The sequence below is a fragment of the Prinia subflava genome, chromosome 3, assembly GCF_021018805.1.
Source record: "Prinia subflava isolate CZ2003 ecotype Zambia chromosome 3, Cam_Psub_1.2, whole genome shotgun sequence".
NCBI lineage: Eukaryota > Metazoa > Chordata > Aves > Passeriformes > Cisticolidae > Prinia > Prinia subflava.
In genome coordinates this window covers 42,168,037-42,187,667 of record NC_086249.1, presented here as the reverse complement: position 1 = coordinate 42,187,667, position 19,631 = coordinate 42,168,037, and the positions used below count along the sequence as shown (strand labels likewise).

The window sequence follows — 19,631 nt, the reverse complement described above, 5'->3', positions numbered from 1 at the left end:
GTAATGGTTATCATTCTCATGCAAGAGCAAAATAATAATCACATTTCACATTTCAGGGGCAACTTCAGTTGGGGCTGATGTGATGCCTTCACAGAAGAGGGCATCTTTCATCTGCAGAATTAAACTCTTTAAATCTGCCTCCTATGAAAAGAGAAAAAACAATGTTTTAAGCTTGATTTAAATGTTCACTTGCATGTCTTACCTTCATGGCCTCTATCCTGAAGACACTGATGGTACTGGGATCAGTTGTCCCACCATATGGAGTCAGTTTAGATTATTACATTTCTAACTGTAGCAGATAATTCTCCTTTTCCAAAAGCTTCATTGTACCTATTTCCTTCAGCAACTGCTTTGGGAACACTCCCAAAAATCAGGGTTATGGTTGTTAGAAGGGCAGAGTAGAATATAGGGTAGTAAATGGTGGTATAGAACCTAATAAAATAAATTAAATGGAAAAAAATTCCAAAGGAAGATTGAATAAACTCATTGGAATGAAGATATCACAAAATCTCAGAATGACTGAGGTGGGAGGGGACTTCTAGAGGTCATTTGGTCCAATTACTGCTCAAGCAGAGCCCCCTAGAGCAAGTAGCAGAGGACCATGTATGCTTGTCTTCTGAGTGTCTTCAAGGATGAAGATTCCTTATCTGTGTGGACAACCTGTGCCAGTGTTCAGACACCTTCACAGTGAAAAAGTGTTTTCTGCTGTTCAGAAAGAAGCTCCTGTGTTTCAGTTTGTGCCCATTTCCTCTGGTTCAATACAACAATTCAAAGGAAATGAGCTGTACAGGAAAGTGTTGGAAGAAGAAAAAAATACAAGTTAGATTGGAAAAGAATGGACAAAATTTGGGGGTATCACCTTTCTAGTGCTCAGAAGAGTGGAACCAAAATGGTAAAACCACAAGGATTGTTAATGAAGTTGTAAGATCACTGAAACTACATAAAGTGGTAAAAGAACTAAGCAAATATGAGATAACATCAAACACAATGTTACCTTACAAAATCTACCCATAACTGATAAAGGAAAAAAATTCTCTGAATTTCACTTTTTTTCCCCATAGTTTCATTTTTGATTACATTTGTACTGTCTCTGTTTGGACACTTGTTTTTGTTGTAGTTTAGCAAAAGACTTCTGCCAATATGCTATTGTGTATATTTCTTCTTCTTCTATATCAAATTAATTTTTTATCCTGAATAACTCCAGCATTACTTGTATTTTCTCTTTGTTTTCTGCTTTCTTTTGCTGATCCCTACTTTATTTTCAATCCAAGCATATTTTTCCACTTATCTCTCTGTGTTCCCCATGCTGTACGCCCTGTACTCAATCATGTTTGTATTGCAAAAATTACCAGTTCTTCACCATTTCTCAACTTCCATCTGTTTTTCCTTGATATGTAAGCCAAGAGATGGCTGCTGCAAGACTATCTAGCCTTAAATTCTTAGTATTATCTGTTACATTAAAATATGCTGTCCAATGGGCATAATAAACTCCTGGATCTCATTTGTTTTCCTCTACAGAGTAATCAGTGATGCAGATTCAGACTATGTATTCCAAGTGAATCACCTGTATGGAGAAGCAAATGTAAATGTTGCCCAAAAAAAGGATTAGTGTATTTGCTTGGCTATACATCACATTATACCTACTGTAAAAACAGCAGATTTCCAAACACAGAAGATCTATTCTAAAAATTTTTAAAAATCACATGGAAAAGCCATACATTATTTATAAAGCATATCATATTAACATCTATCATAAAATGTAAAATATGTCATATAAACAATTTCCTTGGGTTATTCACAATGAGGCATTGTTTTTGCAGGAAGTTCAGAAACTAAAATGGTAGTATGATATTCATTATGACATAATAGTTGGTCTTAATACAAAAGTTGTAGCAGGAATCATATTACTACAGAATTGAGCATTCACAATTTAGTAGGTTTCAAAATCTTAGTAAGCCAATTGAGAACTAAAGACAAATATTCTCAGAAATAATTAAAACTCATTTGTTAGACTTACTGCTTTTAATAAATTTGTACATAGTTTTTAATCCACATTCTTCCTACTTATATCACAGATAAACTGATCGCCTTCAATAAAGTTACTGTGGAAAAACTTCTGTAAAGGAAAAAAATTTCTTAGTTCAAGGAAATCCTGTATCCTCAAAAGTTCCTCCAAGCTGTCATTTTTATAGGAAATTATTTAGATATTTTAGGGGACTTGGAAATTTTTCAGGTTAGTTTAGTTTGACTTCTAATTGGAAGTGTTTATTTTGAAAGGGAGAATGTCAGAAAAGTATTAGTTAAGTTTAGGTTTTTTGAGCAGTGTTTGTAGGTAGTAAGTGAAGTCCATGGGCTATTCTACAGGTTCAGATTAGCCAAAACGCCCAAGATAGATAAGAAGAAGATAGCATTTCCTCAGTTTTGCCTGTTGTTTTCTTGCACAGTCTATGCTGAAATAATGCACGAGATAGAACATATCTGTTCCGTGTAAAGCTCCCTAGACGGTAAGGTGATTGTGGAAACTAATGGTCTTCTGAAGTAGAATGACTGTGTTTGTTTAGTGACTTGGTGCCGTGTGGGAACTGGTCCTGCTTGCTATTGATATTTTGTCAGACTGAACTGGTCTTTTTCACTTCAAAGAGATTCTTATTAACTCTGTTTCAAAGCCGTGAAGCCATGTTTTAACAAAGGCTTTATCAGTATGGTGGAAGCGGATTTTCTAAGAAACCCTATTGACTTCTTGAGTCAATTATTCTGTTCAAGCTGCTTGTACAGTTTTCAGAACATGAATGTTACAGGAAAGAGGTAATCTTGCTATTTTCTGGAGTGCTGAAGGTTTTTATGTTGTTACCTACATTTTTTTTTCACAGTTTCAGAATATTTGAGGCTGTAGGGTGCCTCTGGAGATGGTTTACTTCACCTCTCCTTCTCAAGGCAGTATCATCTAAAGCTGGTCACTCAGGTCCTTTTCCAGTTAGATTTGGAATATCTCCAAGGATGAAGACTGCACAGCCTCTCTAGACAACCTATGCCTATGACTTCCCTCTCAGTAAGAGGATCACCTCCTTTGATGTGCTGGTGATGCCCTAAACACTGCCCAGGAGGTGGTTGGTGTCCTTTACTGCTGGGAACATTGATGGCTGATGGTCAGCTGAGTAATTTTCTGCAAAACTGCTTTCATGCCAGCCAGACAAGGCCTGTACTGGTGCAGGAATTAGCAATAGCAGTGATTATGCTCTGGAACAATATGAAGAAAAGTGGATTAAACATTTAATCGTGTTACATTTACAGGAACAAAATACTCAGAATATTTTGCTGGCTGAAGACAGCAGTAAATCCACTCTCTTGCTTTTCTCTACGTACCCCGGAATAAGTTCACATTGCCCAACCTTTCTTGTATGTTGTGTACTTAAAGTTGAATTGTCCAATTTATCAGAATCTTCCATGTATTAGGGATCCCAAAACTGCACAGAATACTCTGGATGGAGTCTCAGGTGCTATGTACATAAGAACACTTCCCTTATTTTGCTGACCTCACTTTCTGTTGCAATCCAGTATTGCACTTGACCTTCAGTGCTCACTTTTGTGCACAAATGGTCTTCCCCAACCAGTTTTGCTGCCTGATGATATTCCATCCCAGACACAGGACTTGTATTTGCCCTTGTTGAACTTTCTGAGTTTCCTTGAAAACTGTAGCAAAGACAGGGTAAATGGCATCCAGTGCTCTCCCATCAGCTGCATAGCTGATCATCTCACCATAGAAAGATGTTAAATTGCTCAAACAGAGCTTGTCCTTTTTAAAGCGGTACTGATTAAATTGGTACCCAGTCACCTTGTGCCCATTATATGCTAAGATAAAGAATCCTGGAGGATTTGCTCTATCACCTCCTCACTGACATTACAGCACCTGTTTTGTAGTTCAGTTCTTACTCTTCCTGTGTCTGATGTTTATATTTTACTAGTCACCAGGAGCCTCCCATGCTTGTCACAACCTTTCTAAGGCCCTGCAGTGTAGCTTTGCAGAGACACTACAGTTCCCTTAGCACTGTCTTGTTTGCTGAAAAAGACCCTTCATCTTTGATGCTGTGCTTTAGCATATGTAGGTCTGCTTTTCTCTTCCACCCTGTAAACATGTATGTCAAGAAAGAGAGAAATGTACAAGTTAAGGTAGAGAAATTCCAAGCCAGTGATAGAAAAATATAGATAATCAGGAAAATTTTAGAAGAGAACACAGCTTATATTCCTGAACTTTTTGAAGTCCAAGGGACTTTTACAGTGTACTTCAATGGATCAAAAATTTCACTCACACATGTTTATGTCTGTAAATTTTGGAACCTAAGCTGCCTTTGAATCAAGTATAGAAATTTCTTTGAATCATTTTCTAAAGTTTTAGAAAGAAAAAAAATACTTGGAACTGAAAAACAGGAGCATTAACTGTTGTTTTTTTCTTGTAAACTCTTGTCTAATTGTGTTAAAAAAATGAGGTGTGACCTTAATGAAAAATTTGTTTCAATTTTTTGATTGACAGCAGAACTTTATAATGGGTTAATTTTGATCCATTCATGTGACACTGTTCATACAGCTTTGGTTGATACTCAAGCTAGTAAGCACACACAAACAACCAAAATGTTCCCTAAATATATATACTTCACTAGTCAGATTTACTGAACTGTAAGACATGCATCCACAAACCCTTAGAAAAGGAAAGGATTAGTTTTGAGCCACATGAAATGGTAAATTCAGCTGAAAAGACAGAAATGATTATGCTAGGGCAACTGGGCTCTTAATCCAGTCTGTTTAATAAAAACTGAAAAAGGACATATCCTACTTCTAATACTTGTAAATTGCTTAGTTGAGGACAGTTATTTTTGCTGTTGGCAACAGTTTAGTTAGAACGTGGTTTTTTTAAACTTCAGTTCTGCAGCACATATTTAGAACCAATGTGTTAACATTTGCTCTGCTTGTTCAAATAATGCTGATTTTACCTCGTATGAAGCCTTGTCTCATCAACTCAGAGAATTTTTTTCACCGTGTACCTCAATATAAAAGCTAATAGTGATGGTGTGACTTTCTTATCAGCTTTTCCTTAGGAAGCAATAGGTCTTGTTTTGTTAGCTGGCATGAAGTAACTATGCAATGAGAGTGAGACAGAGAGCCTTTTGTCATGGGCTGGTGTGGCATGTGCCATCTTGATGCCATGACTATCACATGGACTTCCTCCTTGTGGATCTTGAGTATGTCCAATCAGTCAGTCTGAAATCCATGCTGAAGATCCTGCTTGGAAAGGCAAATTTCTTAGCAAGAAATTTGTGTGTCTTATGGAAGTGCCTCCAGACCTTTTCCAGAGTCTCAAAGAATTCCTCAGAATGGTCTAGCAGTCAATTTCTTTCCCACTGTAAAAAATAGGATGTGGAAACCACTGAAACATCTGATTTTGCTATGCTCTCATCTGTTCATGTAATTAGATCATTGCAGGGGGTGGTGTTTGCGTAGGACAGGATTCAGTTACCTCAAAGTAATTTTGCCCATGCCATTTGAAACACTCTGTTAATGTAAGCCCACTACAAGGGGCTGGAAAAGATGGTACACTTCAGAGAGATTTTCTCCCTTCTTGCTTCTCAGTATGAAACCCAGGATACCTGTGGCAGGTAAAATGGTCCAAAACTTCCACCATTGCACATCTATATCCAGTGGTTGGACACCTGAATCACTCTTTAATCTCAGGGATACCATCTGCATCTGTGCAGGGTAAAGCATCTTAAGCACCTAGACTTTGGTGGTCATAACCTCTAAATGAATCCCACTCTGGCTGCCTTGACTCCCATTAAAGAGACCTCAAGTGAGATTCACCTGCACTATTTGATATGCTTGCCTTCAGATCTTTTGCATCCTTAAACTTCCTGTTTCTTGTTAGTTGTTATTGAGGGATGCCACATATCTGTGTCTGATTTTTGTGATTTTTTTTATTCCACCCCACTTGTGATTGGTGGCCCTGCAGTGCAGCTTAGCAATGCAGATTGGTTTTGACACAGAAAGTGTTGAACCTTGTTGTCAACAAGATGCATGATACATCAAATTAATTGTCTTCCAAATAATGAGTAAAAGAGAGTCTGTCATAACCTACCTGCATGTTTTGTAGATTAAAAAGCATTCCAATTATTTTTGGTTATGGTTTGCTATTATTACTTATCACACCTTAATTATGGCTACTTACATTGCTTTTCCAATTTCTGTCTCTCATATTTAGCATGTATTATTCTTCCCTGAGTAATATTGATATTATGGAGCATCGTGATTAAATAAATATGAGTGTTTCAGTAAATTAGCCCTTCCCTCTAGCTAAAGGGGACTGGAAAAGAAATAAAGAAGAATAGAAAATGAAAAGCCATTGCTCAAACATCAAAGTCTTGTTAAATTTCTGGCTCAGGAGAACTGGATGTAGTATAACTGCATTCAAAAATTAAACTGACTGTAATAATCTAGAGGAGTAAATATCCCCACTGTTCTTTTCTTTATAATATATATATCTTAAATAGCTAAATATAACTACATGCTCTAGTTTTATTTAGGAGTTGTAAGTTTCTTAATGTGCAAATAGTTTCTGAGATACATATGTTTATGTAACTGCTGCAGGATTTTTTTCAGTATAGTAATCTTACTGTGATGTAAAAGCTTTTTCTTTCCATAGTAAAGATTTACATTCTCTGTGTGGAAAGCCCAAGAAAAACATTATTTGTCATGAGCTTGATTTTGTATTAAACCAAGTTATATTAATCACCTTGTAGATATTCTTAGCATGTCTAAAAGTAATTAAAATAAGTATATACCTTATGATGTGAAGTTTATTTACAGATTTTGATTTAGCAGCTTTTCCAGTGGTCAAAGGATCAGAAGAAGAAGAAGAAGAAGAAGAAGAAGAAGAAGAAGAAGACGAAGAAGAAGACGAAGAAGACGACGACGACAACACATCCTACTCCATTAGAAATGGTAAACAAGTAAGAGAAGACAGAAAACACAGATTTGTATTTGGGCCTACTTCATTTCCCTAGCCCATTTCTAAAATCAGTCCTTCCCCACTTAGTGCTAGGGACTGATGAATCAATCTATTTTTTTAATACTGGAATTATTTAAATCAGTTAGCATAGGAAGTTTTTTGGCATAATTCTGCTTAAGAACTGCATGTTCTTTTTTCATTTAAATTTTGAATGCAAAGCACCATCTTATCTGAATAAAATGAGAAAAAGAACAGCCTTATCATAGAGAATGCCATAAATCTGCTTTGGGAGTGGAAACGTCTCATGCAGAATTTCATATGGGAGTGGAAAATGGTGCAGTGCAATTATTCTTCAAGAAAATAAGCAAAACTCCACAACAATTATTTTAAAAGTATAATCAGGATTTTGTTGTAAGCTGCAGTGGCGAACATGTAGTGAAGGAGCTCTGCTGTTACCTTTTTATTCTTTAGATGGAGTTGGAAAAGTCTGTCCCTGTCCAGAGGCCCTGTTTCACAGGCTGCTTTCCAAGGACTCGCTGACCTTGGCAAGACTGAGATGCAGTATTTCTGTAACTGCAAAAGAATGGGACATCACTTTATTGGAGCCACACATACATGGTTTATTTTACTGTTGACATCTAAAGTAACTAAAACACTAAAGATCAAACCTAATATTCTGATTTACAATTAAAGATTGAAAGGCATACATGCAAAATACTTTGATGTTTTCTGTCTGAAAATCAGCAGCCTTAACTGATTCTGTCAGGAATGATGAGGTGGTCTTCATAGAGAACCTGGATGCTGTAATGGTGACACAACTGGAAGCATCAGAGATGAAAAGGGCAAGCTGAACACAAGTGGGACAAGCACGTTCTCTGGCTGTGATTTTGTGTGATAATGCTACCTGTGAAGAAAACCAAGTGGGTGTTTGGACCACAGATAGTAACAGGCATAACTTCTGTGTGTTCCCTCAAATTGCCAGATAACTCTATAGTGCACATATTGTAGATAATAACCAGCTGGTTTTGCATCTCACATTTTTTTTGGAAATTTGTGTATGGGTGACTCAGGTAAGAAGAAAGGAAGCATCAAATATTAGTTATGGTTGTATGAGCAGACCTGCCTCCTCTTTCACTGTTTTTTTTTAATTGTAAGAAGGAAAAACATTTTGTGTATCCACAGAAGCCCTTAGAAGATAAGAACATTTTCCTCAGCCTTGTTTTTTTCTTTATTTGCAAGTGTGTGATATCTCTGCCTTGTCTGTCCCATTTTCTCTCACTAAGTCTCCCCACGGTTAAGGGCTGCTTCCTTCATGTCCCAGAAATTGGCCTTTGAGAAACCCAGTAACAGTCCATATTATTTGCAGACAGAAAGTTAAATAGCTGTGTCTTTTTTGCACTGACAAGTTATTGATCAAGAAAATGTCAAAAGAGAGAGCAAGATATGGCACTTTAATACAACAAAATTCAATAATCCTTTTTGTGATATTTTCCTGAGCCCAGGAATACTAATACCACTTGAAGAAGGAGGACAGAACAGATCTGTCAGTGGAGCATAACAAATCCACAGGAAGTGCTTACTTTTACTGAAATTCATTTGCTGCTTTATATCTTCAGTCATTCTAAGCAAAGCTACCTAAGGAATTAAAGGATACAAACACAATAGATGCTCATTATGAATCAGAAAATTATTCTGAGTTGAAATTTGTTTAGAAAGTCTGAGACTGGCAATCCTGAAAGTAGCAGTTTCATATGGTCTTTTAATAAATATTTCTCTTGTAATGGCAGACAAAGTTAAAGCACTTTTGAATTCAACTTGTTAGTCCAGTTTGAAAAGGAAAGTATGAGACCAGATATCAGCTATCCTGCCCTTGGCTGGGAATCTGTGATGTGAAGACAAAAGGAGAATTACTAATACTAATAAATACTGATGTATTCAAAGAACATACTTTTCCAGCATTTGTCCTGATGCCTTATTTTAACCATAGACAGTTCAAAGGAACACTCTGGCTGAGTGGTACATCCTTCTCTGCAGAGCTTGTTTCTTCCTGTGGTAGTGTGTAGGGAAGGTGCTCCAGACTTCTCAGAAGAGCGTGGAGGAACAGGAGGCAACAGCCATGAGTTGCAACAGGGGAAACTTTGACCAAGTATCAGAAAAAAAATAGAATTCAGTGGGGATGATTGGACATTGTCAGAGATTATCCAGAGAGGCTGAGAAATCTTCACTGTTGGAGATGCTCAGAAGACAATGAGGCAAGGCCCTGTGTTTGCTGAGCTGATGGACTCTGATCTGAGCCAGCTTTGCACCGATGTCCTGTGGGATCCTGTCCAACTTCAGCTGCTCTGTGATCCTGTGGATCCAAGGCTAAACCCATAAGCTTTTACTTAGCTGGTTATCTGCCCTATCTTTTTGTCTTGTTCTTTTTGCTTTTACAGTCTAGTCAAAAGAAGATACCTAAAATATTTTTCCACCCTTAAATTCAAGCCTCTTGTCTCCATTGTTAAACATCTCCAAGGTATCATCATGTTTATGTCATTATCTCTGTCAAGAAATAATATCTTCTAGTTTTCTGACCTAATCCACTAGATTTATCCCACAAAAAGTGCAACTGTAAAAATTAAAATCTCCTCTTGTTCAAAGGAGCCAAGCTATTTTTTTTATTTCAGAAAAAGTCTTTAATCTAATGAACTGAGCTCTTCAAAAAAGTTTGCATGGGGTCAAAACTTCCAAGCAGAAGAGGAATAGTTTTGTTTTACTGCAACTGAACCAGTCAACATAAAGAAATAGCAACAGACACCCACAGAGCCTTCTTTTGCCACTGGTAATAACAATACAATAGAATAGGAGCATTTTCTCTATGAATATCACAATATATGTCACTGAGTTGTTGACAACTTTTTTTAAAAAAAATCAAGTAAATCGAGCAGATCAAAATGTGAGATTCACTGTGATAAAGTCATGTCACATATTAAATCAAAATACCATAGTACATATTTTGCAGACTGGATGTACATCTGAGAGGCAGAAGGGACTAAAATATTTAGGAATTAGAGTTAATAAGGAAGAAAATAAAAGTACCTGTGCAGCAAAATGAGTTCTTCAGATTGTCTGGCTTCCTGGAAACCAAGAATTCCAGTGAAGTATACAGGTAAGAGGAAAAGCAGCTTGAATGTGTGTGTGTGTTTCAGAAATACATACTTAGCAACCATGATTTTTAAGGAAAAAACATTAAACTGCATCAAAGGTGTAGTGAGTTTTGAGTATTTAAATGACTATTTTTTTCGCACAATATTTAAATCACTTGTTTATAGAGACAGACTATGGTGAGAAAGTTTGTGAATGATGGAATCAATAACAAGTGTTTTGTTAAAATGCTGTCTTCCTAAATAAGCTGCTGAAAGCAGGATGGGCAAACCTATTAACAACTGAGGGAACACATCCAAAGTCATATTTCAAGGGACAAAAAATTTCCTCACTTGTCTGTTAGTCTTGCTGTGTGTTGCTAACAACTGGGAAGGCACTTAGTGACTCTGAATATACTTTATAGGGAATACTGCTTAAGTAACAGACATTAGAGTAGTTTATCCCAATGCAAATGAAAATTTGTGAGGTAGCTCGGTTTATGAACAACAACACCCAGAATGATTGTTATAAAATTTCTGTTTGTAATGTAATAAAGATTGCCTATAAATGTAATCATTTTATATAGGGAAAATGGTTTGGTTTTGCTTTCTTGAAGATTGTTACATCAAAAGAAAAACAAGAGCAGGGGAATGATCAGTTGTAATCAGTGAGGGAAAAGTAGCCCTAATGTTCAAATGAAAGCTGTAACAGCTCAGAATATTGAAAAATTCTGCTAAGTTGCCTGTAATACTACCAATCATAATCGGAAAGATTACATATTTATATCCATCTATCTATACACACACGTATAGGTCACCATGGCACACTAAGCAAAGTTACAGAATTTTGTTAGAAAATTCAGAATTCTTCCTGTGGTCAAGCATTGAAAATAATTTTGCTATTTCATTTTTCCTCCCATTTTAATTGCTGTCCATTTTTTACAGACCTGTATGGAATAAGTGACAGTGTCTTTACAGAAGTGATCTATTGCTCAGATTTCCTGCTGCTGTTAAACATAATACTGAAATTTCAAATAGCAACCTCTAAATCATGTGTAAGTAGAGTGTGATGTAGTAAGCTATTTTTTGGTTCAATATCTACCCCATATACAGACACCCAGGTTCAAAACCTTTCAACCACGTTTTATTTCTTTGCAAGCAACTGTGGGGGGGAGGGGGCAGATGAATAAGATATCATCTGCCATTTCATATCTATCCAGGGTTTTCTTTCCTGAACCTCATAAAGGTTCTGCTGCCAGTCTTTTGAAAATTCCTACCTCCCAGATTCCCGGTTTGTCAGGGAATTAGTGAAACCACTCTAACTTGCTGTTGTTTGCAGACCTTTCATAATGAAATGTAGCTTTATCACCACAGTCTGGTTCTTCCAGCTCTGTGATTTTGCAAGGGGAAAATACATCAGGGCAAATGAGCTAGCAGAGCTCGGGAAGGATGTCAGTATCTGGTTAGAATTATATTTTAGATGCTTTTCTGTTGAAACTGTTTTGCCCTTTTTCAGATGTGATCACAAGTTCCCAGTACACAGCAGCTCTCCGAAAAAGCCTGCATTTATAAAGGAGTGTGTCCAGGACATGGTCAGGCTGCTTCATCACTGGGGAGTTCTCTGGGAAGGATAAGTTACCGAAGAAGGCAATGACTCACTGAGAAGCCTTTTAGTGATGATCAGTTTCAACTATGTTTTGGAAGACAAAGACAGTGTTTGTCAATCTGTTTAAAGAGCTTCCCAGTGAGAAGTTTAATGCATTTGTGGGTATTGAATTTCTGTTTTCAAAGGTAAACACTGTAAATCATGGACACAAAGCCACAGAAAATGAGAAATAAATAGGTACATAATACCTCAAATTGCAGGGTTGAACCTTCCACACCACCTACAAAATAATAATTTTATTTAATGGACATATTATTGAAGATACATAAAGATTGTTTTACCCTAGATTTACAACTTCTGTTGTTGGTATGTATGAACAGTGAAAGTGTCTGTCAAATGTTAAACTTTCTGCTTTCCTCCAGACAAATCCTACTGGCCATCTCAAAGTGTAGTAAGGATAAAATCTTGAAAAAGCATTTCCAAATCTCTTTGGCCACCTTTTAAAGTTATGTACTCTGTAGTTTATATCTTCAGCTGCCACCTCACGAAAGACCCCTCATAGCACTGGGGCTGAACCTACCTAGAACAACTTGCACAATAATGTGTAGCTACTTTGGAAGAAATTATTTCCCTTTGCAATGGGTCCAGTAATTGATGTGGGGAGGCTGTATGAGTATGAACTGGTGTGTTACACTTCCAGAGGAGGATTTCTGTGTCTTTCTCTGTATTTTCCTGGCTTTTAAATGCTGTCCATTCCCTTCTGAGTTTCCTCAGAAATCCTCCTGTCTTGTTTGGTTTTTTCCTTTATCTGTGCTAAGACAGATGAGCAGAATGAAGCCAGGAAGATTTTTTTCCTCTGTGTTTTCAGGGGAAGAGAGGCTGTAGATTATGATAAATCTTTCTTTCCAGAAAGACCAATAAAAAAGGGGCCCAAACTCTTCCATTCTGTGCTCAGCCAGTTGGGTGGAACGGGCTCCCTGGGAAGGAAAGAGTGGTAGGTGTAGGAGGTGGGAGAGGGGCAAACCTGCTGTTGAGTGGGTTGGGCTGTTTCACAGCTAGACCCGGAGCTTTTTTCAACAGGAGAGAACTCTAAATGCATTAGTGAGCCATTTGGTTCAGAGAAAATAAAAGATGTGAAGAAATAAAAGAGAAAGTCCACCCCCCCTTCTTTCACATTTGAACACACTGGATTTTCATTATAATCCATTAACCTACTCATAGCCTTTCATTAGAGCCCTTGGGAGACTGGAATATTTTTAGCAATGTACTGTTATGAAAAATACAAGTTAAAAACTCACATAACTTCCCCCTTCCCAGAAACTGGAGCGGTCAAAGAGAAATTTAAATCTTTTCTCATACCATACCACGAAGAGTGTGAAATTGCATGAACATCAGATGTATTTCATTCTATATTTGCATGATTTTTTTTAAGAATAAAAAAAAATCCTCATAATTTTCCATGATTTGTCTACTTAGTACTCAGTACAGAAGGCACACAAAGCCTTTTAAATATGTGTAATTAGGAAAAATACTTACAGGCTGGAAGAAATAATGCAGTTTTAGTTCAGAAAGTAGTTCAAATAGTACAGTTTGGGCTGGTAACTTCTTCTGATTATAACAGAACTGTTCCCTTAGTTTCATTGAAGGCATCTGCAGGGTAAAACAAGAACCTTTTGGTCTTTCTAGTTTACATGGTAGCACATTGTTTTCCAGGTTCAGCCTAGTCACTGCAATGATGCTTTACAACATTTACCCTAATATTATTTAAAGGACCTACAAGATGCCCATGTAATTACCTAAAGTACCATCTTCTTTACGACTGTCAGGGATGACACCAAAGGTGATGGTGATTAACTGTGACAAACAATACCATCCATATTTTACTCAGCGGTTTTTTAAACAGTTTTTGAAATATGGAGTTCTAAAGTCTCCAATCAAAACCTCTGAAAAGTGGAAGATAATATTCCTTGCATTTTTTGCTAGACTTCTTAATATGCCATCATCTCATAAGACCCTTTAAGAAACTGTGTTAAGCATCTCTATTCCTATTTCTGTGCATTAATCTAATCGAGGAATTTCTTTTTTTTTTTTTTTTTTTACAAACTACTCCCTTCCAGATACCTGTTTGAAGGCCATACATTTGACTTGGAAAAGTGCTGCAAATTTGTGGAGAAAGTAAAATTGGAAACACTTTCAATTTTACATGTAATAGGCGAGATTTTACATCTGCTGAAATAATTCTGATTTCTCTTGTGGAAATTGGATTTTCTAAATTTAATACTGAGATTTAAATTTAATTTAGTTTAATACTTTAATACATATAAACTGTGGATATTCAATGTTTTGCCAGCAGATTATGTTTGAGCCATTGCAGATGTGCTATAGAAATATGGTAAAAGATATCTGAAAGACATTAGAACCCTGGTACAACAGTTATGGTTTTAAAATACTGTATTCACAGCTTTCTTTTTGCTTGAAATTAACCCCTTATTAACTAAATTAACCCATTTTGCTTTATGGTTATTGGTTAAGAATGACATCTTCCATTGGTTTCAGGTCTGAAGTGTACTTTGGCCATATTTAGAGAAGTCCATGGTAAAAATATGCTGGTAGGAAACCTCAGACAGAAACATGCCCTATTTTTTCAATTCAGTTATTTGTTGTAGCCGAGACGTGCTATACAAATGAATTATCAGTACATATATCTTGTTGCAACAATATTCTATTCTTCTTTCTAATAGCTATGTTTATAATTTCCAACAGTTCTTTGTGAGCTCAGAATTTTTAGCATGTGCTGCTGCTGAAAGAAAATTTCATTGATTTTCCACAAGGTGGCACGTAAGAATCGGTCTGTATTTTAATTAATATAATTCAGTTAATGTACACTTAGTAAATGTCAAATGCATGTGCAGACTCAGTGAAGAAGGAATACATTCCTGGTACAGAGTGTAATGTAAATGGTAATTTAAATACAGCACAGCAAGTGTGGCTCTATCACTTGCTGAATTATGGAGTTGACTACTATTGTAGAATAGCTTATCAAAATAAAATCTAACCTAAGCATGTCACAGCTACTTCTGTCATGAAATGAGATTGAACACTGATTCACATAATGAGATCCCTTGGAATTGTGTAGGAATTAACTTAGAATATATTATTTATTCATGATTCAATATTATTTATTCATGTTTACATTTTATGAGAGACAAGCATGAGTATCAATCTGTTTCCTTAAAGTAGATAAATAATTTTTAAACTGAGCATTTAGTTATTAAACACTCTTCATACAGTCATTTAATTTGTGAGTTTTGGTGCAGTTTCTGTGCTAGAGAACTTCTTAATCAAACCAGGAAACAAGTCTGATCCAAGTTGCCATCCAAGCAGAAACTAGTCAAGATACTGCATATCTAACAGTGTTAAGTTAATTAGTGATTTCTTCTGCTGCTGGAGACCTCCACATACTCAAAATTTCATAACATTACAGTAAAAGAAATAAAATTGGCTGATATGGCACCAAAAAGTTACTACTGTGGTATTTTTTGCATCTCTTTTAGATACAGAGTGGACAATTAATCTGAGAAACTCTGTGCTTGTAACAGATTTTGAGCAAAAGAAACTTTTGGCATCCAAAACCAGTCAATAGAAAGCTGTAGGCCCAGAAAAATTCTATCAAGAAAGAAAATGGAATTTTTTACCACACTGCAAACACTATACTCAAGGAATCTAATTTTGCAATTACTCTGCAATGGATATCTGTCTCTTTCTACAAATGTGAAATACAATCTAGCAATATATAGCAATGTTCTCAAGTCCATACCAAAGACATTTTATTGCCATCTGCTAGGAAATGTTCCCTGAAATTCCCTGAAAAATCTTTCATTTTTAATTTTATTCCTCAGAATGATTGTTTTCCCGTGGCTCATGGAAGAGCAACATCATCAGAGGACATCTATATCATAGCTATGCTATATGTGATTTAGAGAAATATATACAAGGGATGAGAAGGAAGAAAAAACAGCACAACATGTCTTTGGTGACCAAATTCTAAATTCAGGGTCATTATGATAAGAAGGGGCTAATTAGCATTTTGTCTGAAATGCTTGGTATTCTTAACCCAGGACCCAGTGTCAGTCGTGAATTGTTGAACTAGATCCTTGATCTCAGGCTGATCAGCTCTAGAGCTGATTATATCTGAAATCAATCCTTTTTCAACTAAAATTCTCAGAAGGCCTCAGAGATGTCTGTGTGCTTGAGGCCTTGAAGAAAAGGACTTTCAAAGTTTCCCTATGTTTCCATAGAGAAAAAATTAACATTCAAAGTTCCCACATTTTAGGAAACAAAATTCCCTGTCACTTTAGGAAACAAACTTTCCAGGCAGTGTAGAAAAGAAGACAGGCGATGATAGAGGGGCAAACAAGGAATTAAGAGCTGTAGTGAGCTCAGGCATCCAGCACAGTCTGTGTACAGTGACAGTGGATAGTCCTGTGCACAGTGGATCTGCTGGCATTAGTGGCCAGGAGACACTTGCCTCCTTACCCAAGAGCTTCACACTGACAGCTGAAGGGCAGTTAGCAGCACTGGTGGCAGAAGGATTTATAATTTAATGCTGGTGGTGACTGATGTTTGCCATTTTCTGCTAAAACAGGTCCCTTGAGCTGTGGTACAGAATTTGAGCATCAGTTAATTTTTTTTCTTCTGAAAGAACTGCAGTTTCAACCACTACCATATGCCCACTTGCACTTTTGGAGGAGAAGAATGACTGAATTTGTTTCTATTGGCGGAAGACTTAATTTGATTTTTAAGCTGAGGCACCAGCTAATTCACTAGCTGTCTCAAGATGTTTATTATTTAAAAAAAGTTAAGTAAGAACTATCAGGGGTTATGATTTTAATCCCTTATTTCCTCACTTTCCTTGTGAACAGCAACCTGAAGGTGGGGCAGCAGAGGTGTGAGACACAGCAGAGCATGGACTGGCTGTTTTCAAAGCTCTTTCTCAATGGTATGCCAGAAGCTGCATATGCCTCCTTGGAATATTTGCACTGCAATGACCTTCCTTGAATCAAAAGAAGAGTCGCTTTCCTCTTACTATTGCCAAAAGAATTCCAAATTTTTGCAGCCTCATAAAGGATTGGCTAGAGTGCAAAGCAGCTCGCTAGCTTTCTGGAAAATTGCAGTTATTAGTAATTAAGTAAATAAGCCAAACATAAGATGTTCTTGAGTTGCTGCATGATAGGTTTTGTAACTTTATCAACATTGCTTTGCAATCTGTATGAAGGATTTCCATTCACTCAATGATTATTCCAAAATAATTTCAACTATAATTATGCTCCTAAATACTAAATACTAAAATACTAAATACTAAATACTAAAATACTAAATACTAAATACTAATACTAAAAGTGTAGAAGTCCAGTTAATGTTATTCCCTGAAAATCTTGTAATATTCTTATGGTAATATGAAAATATTTGAAACAATAGTATCCCTTTACATGCAGAAAAAAAAAATCCAGCTTTGAAGTTTAGCTAACCATTTATAATTAAATAGAAGTAAAGAGTGCTGAATAAAATTTAGGTGACAAATACTTGAGTGACTAAAAAATGTTTTTGAATTTTCTGTCTCTGTGGAAAAAGAAAAATTTTTCATTCTTAATACCAATTGTTATTCAGAAGAAGTATAATACAACATAAACAAGCTGACTACTTTGCACTGCATTATTGTTATGAACATGGCCCCAAAGCAAAACAAATGTTGACATATTCCCCTGAGTTTATTCAGTAAACAAGCTGACAAGTGTTTGTCTGTTTTGAAGAGAGATATCAGTGGACTGAAATGTCACATCCTCAAACATGGTACATATAGATAATGTCAGCGATGTGAGAGAATTTGTGTTACTGCTAATCCACCAAAACATTGCTAGAAAAGTGAGGTTTTAGTAAAATCAAATTTGTTTCTCTCGGCCTTTTAAGTAGTGTTAGTCCTATTTGTACCTTTGTAATTGATTTTAAATGTCACTAAGACCACACCTGCAGAAATGCCTCCCCCCAAATCAGATTTATCTTTCTTGATATGAAAAAGACAATTATAATGTTTGTTCTTAATAAGATAGCCTTCTATTGATATACAGCATAGTTTTAAACAAGCTGTAGATTTCTGTCTTCACATTGCTAGTCTCTTTCCTCTATGGTCCATCTCAAAGTATCTTCACCTTTCTTTCACATTTCATCAGGCTTCAGCAAGGTCCTGGAATAGGAATTCTGTGACTTTTCCTTTTATTGCATTTGCTACATCAGTGTTTGATTTTTATTTTCCTCTGTAACACCAAGAGGCTGGAATAGAGGTCACTTTGTGAGGTCAATCCATATCTTCTGTGATTCTCACTGTGTCACCCTGAAAACATTTTCTGGAATTGTACTAACTCTAAAATTAAAATTGGATTTTAGAAAAATATTATGGGGTTAAACCACATTTTTGGATTTAAGAATTCATGTCCCTGGTCACTCAGACAAGGAAATTATATTAAAATAATATAATGTCTGCCATGATATCAGGTTCTGAAGCTGTTTTTTCTCTGTCTTTGATATTGATTAAATAGTTTCTAGTAGTTCCCAGTTATGCATTTACTGAGTACATTTATTGAGTTTTTAATAAAGTTCAGTATGTTCCTAATGGCAGAGGCTGTAAAACATATATCGAGCCAAACCTTTTTTTGGTGGACTGGCTGTGGGGATTACTAGAGACAGAGCTTCCTTTTTTTTCCAACCACTACCACAAATCAACAACGTAGAAATTCTCCATTGTAGTAATTGGACATTTCTGCCTCTTGTTATTATACTCACTTTTATTTTTCTTAGCCTTGTATACATTCACATAATGGTCAGTGGAAGTAACTAGTCACTTCATTCTGTGCATTTTATCTGGAGGAATATGTCCATATTAGAAAAAGGAGATTCTCAGAATAAGGGATTCAAACTGTCTCTTCAAAATATCTGTATCTGTGCCCTTATAAATCCTGCTTATAAAAGCTGAACCCTCTGCACCTTTGACTTAAGTGACTTTTTTCACTCAAGCTTGGGTTGGCATCCATTTCACCCAATCAAGTCTACAGACTAGAGGCAAACATCTGAGCTACTACCTCAAACTCCAGGTGTTGTCAAAGGAGAATAACAATTTCCTAAGCCAAATCTGCCCTGTTTCAAAAGTCATATTGGAAAGAAATAAAGGTATGCCATTAAAAAGCTTATTTCTCTCCCTTGTCTATCAGAGGGATTGTTGATGATAACTCACATGTGAATGTCTAGAGGATCCTAGTCTCATCCTTTGTGTTAATAGCCCACAGCTATGCTTTAACTGTTTAAAGAAAGAGAATTGGACAAAGTCTTTGGGAATTGTAGACCTTTGACTTACCTGACAGTTATACTTAAAGGGCATCATTTATTTCTGGACCAAAGTGAGATCTCAACACTGCACTGCAAAAAGCCTGATAGCAGATGCTCCATCAGAAGTGCTGCAGCTTGCCCTCCTAGACTGTCTGCTGGGGAGAGCTCTCCTGCATATCAGTGCTCTGAGGCTGAACAGCTTCAGTGTGTTTTGTCTTGCCTAAGTGTAGATGCTGCATCCCAACCAGGCATTCTTATTGCCGGAGGAGAAACAGCAGGCATTTTCTGGACATGATTCCTCAGATCTAGTTATGTTTTTACCTTAGGATGAGACAAATTCCTCAGAGATGCCAGTATCTCTCCACATACAGAAGTAATTCAGCTACATAGGTGAGTTAGCTCTCCACATAACTGAGTAGTTCCGCTCTGAAAGAAAGACCAGAATTCCAGATGTCTGTATGCAGGTGAGATGAATTCTTCTTATGCAATCCATGCAACACAGTGAGACAGTTATCTTGACCTTAGTTTCATT

General features: G+C 36.5%; 1 long non-coding RNA gene across 2 annotated transcripts; it reads left to right on the top strand.

Moving 5' to 3' along the window:
• Positions 1 to 6,882: 6,882 nt before the first annotated feature.
• On the top strand, positions 6,883 to 15,116 carry LOC134548616 (uncharacterized). Of its 2 annotated transcripts, XR_010079825.1 has the most exons (4): positions 6,883 to 6,987; positions 7,466 to 10,142; positions 11,062 to 11,171; positions 11,633 to 15,116. It is a non-coding gene; the product is annotated as an uncharacterized LOC134548616 (long non-coding RNA). The 2 variants fall into 2 exon arrangements; XR_010079824.1 differs by having other exon boundaries at positions 6,889 to 10,142.
• The last annotated feature ends 4,515 nt before the right edge of the window (positions 15,117 to 19,631 follow it).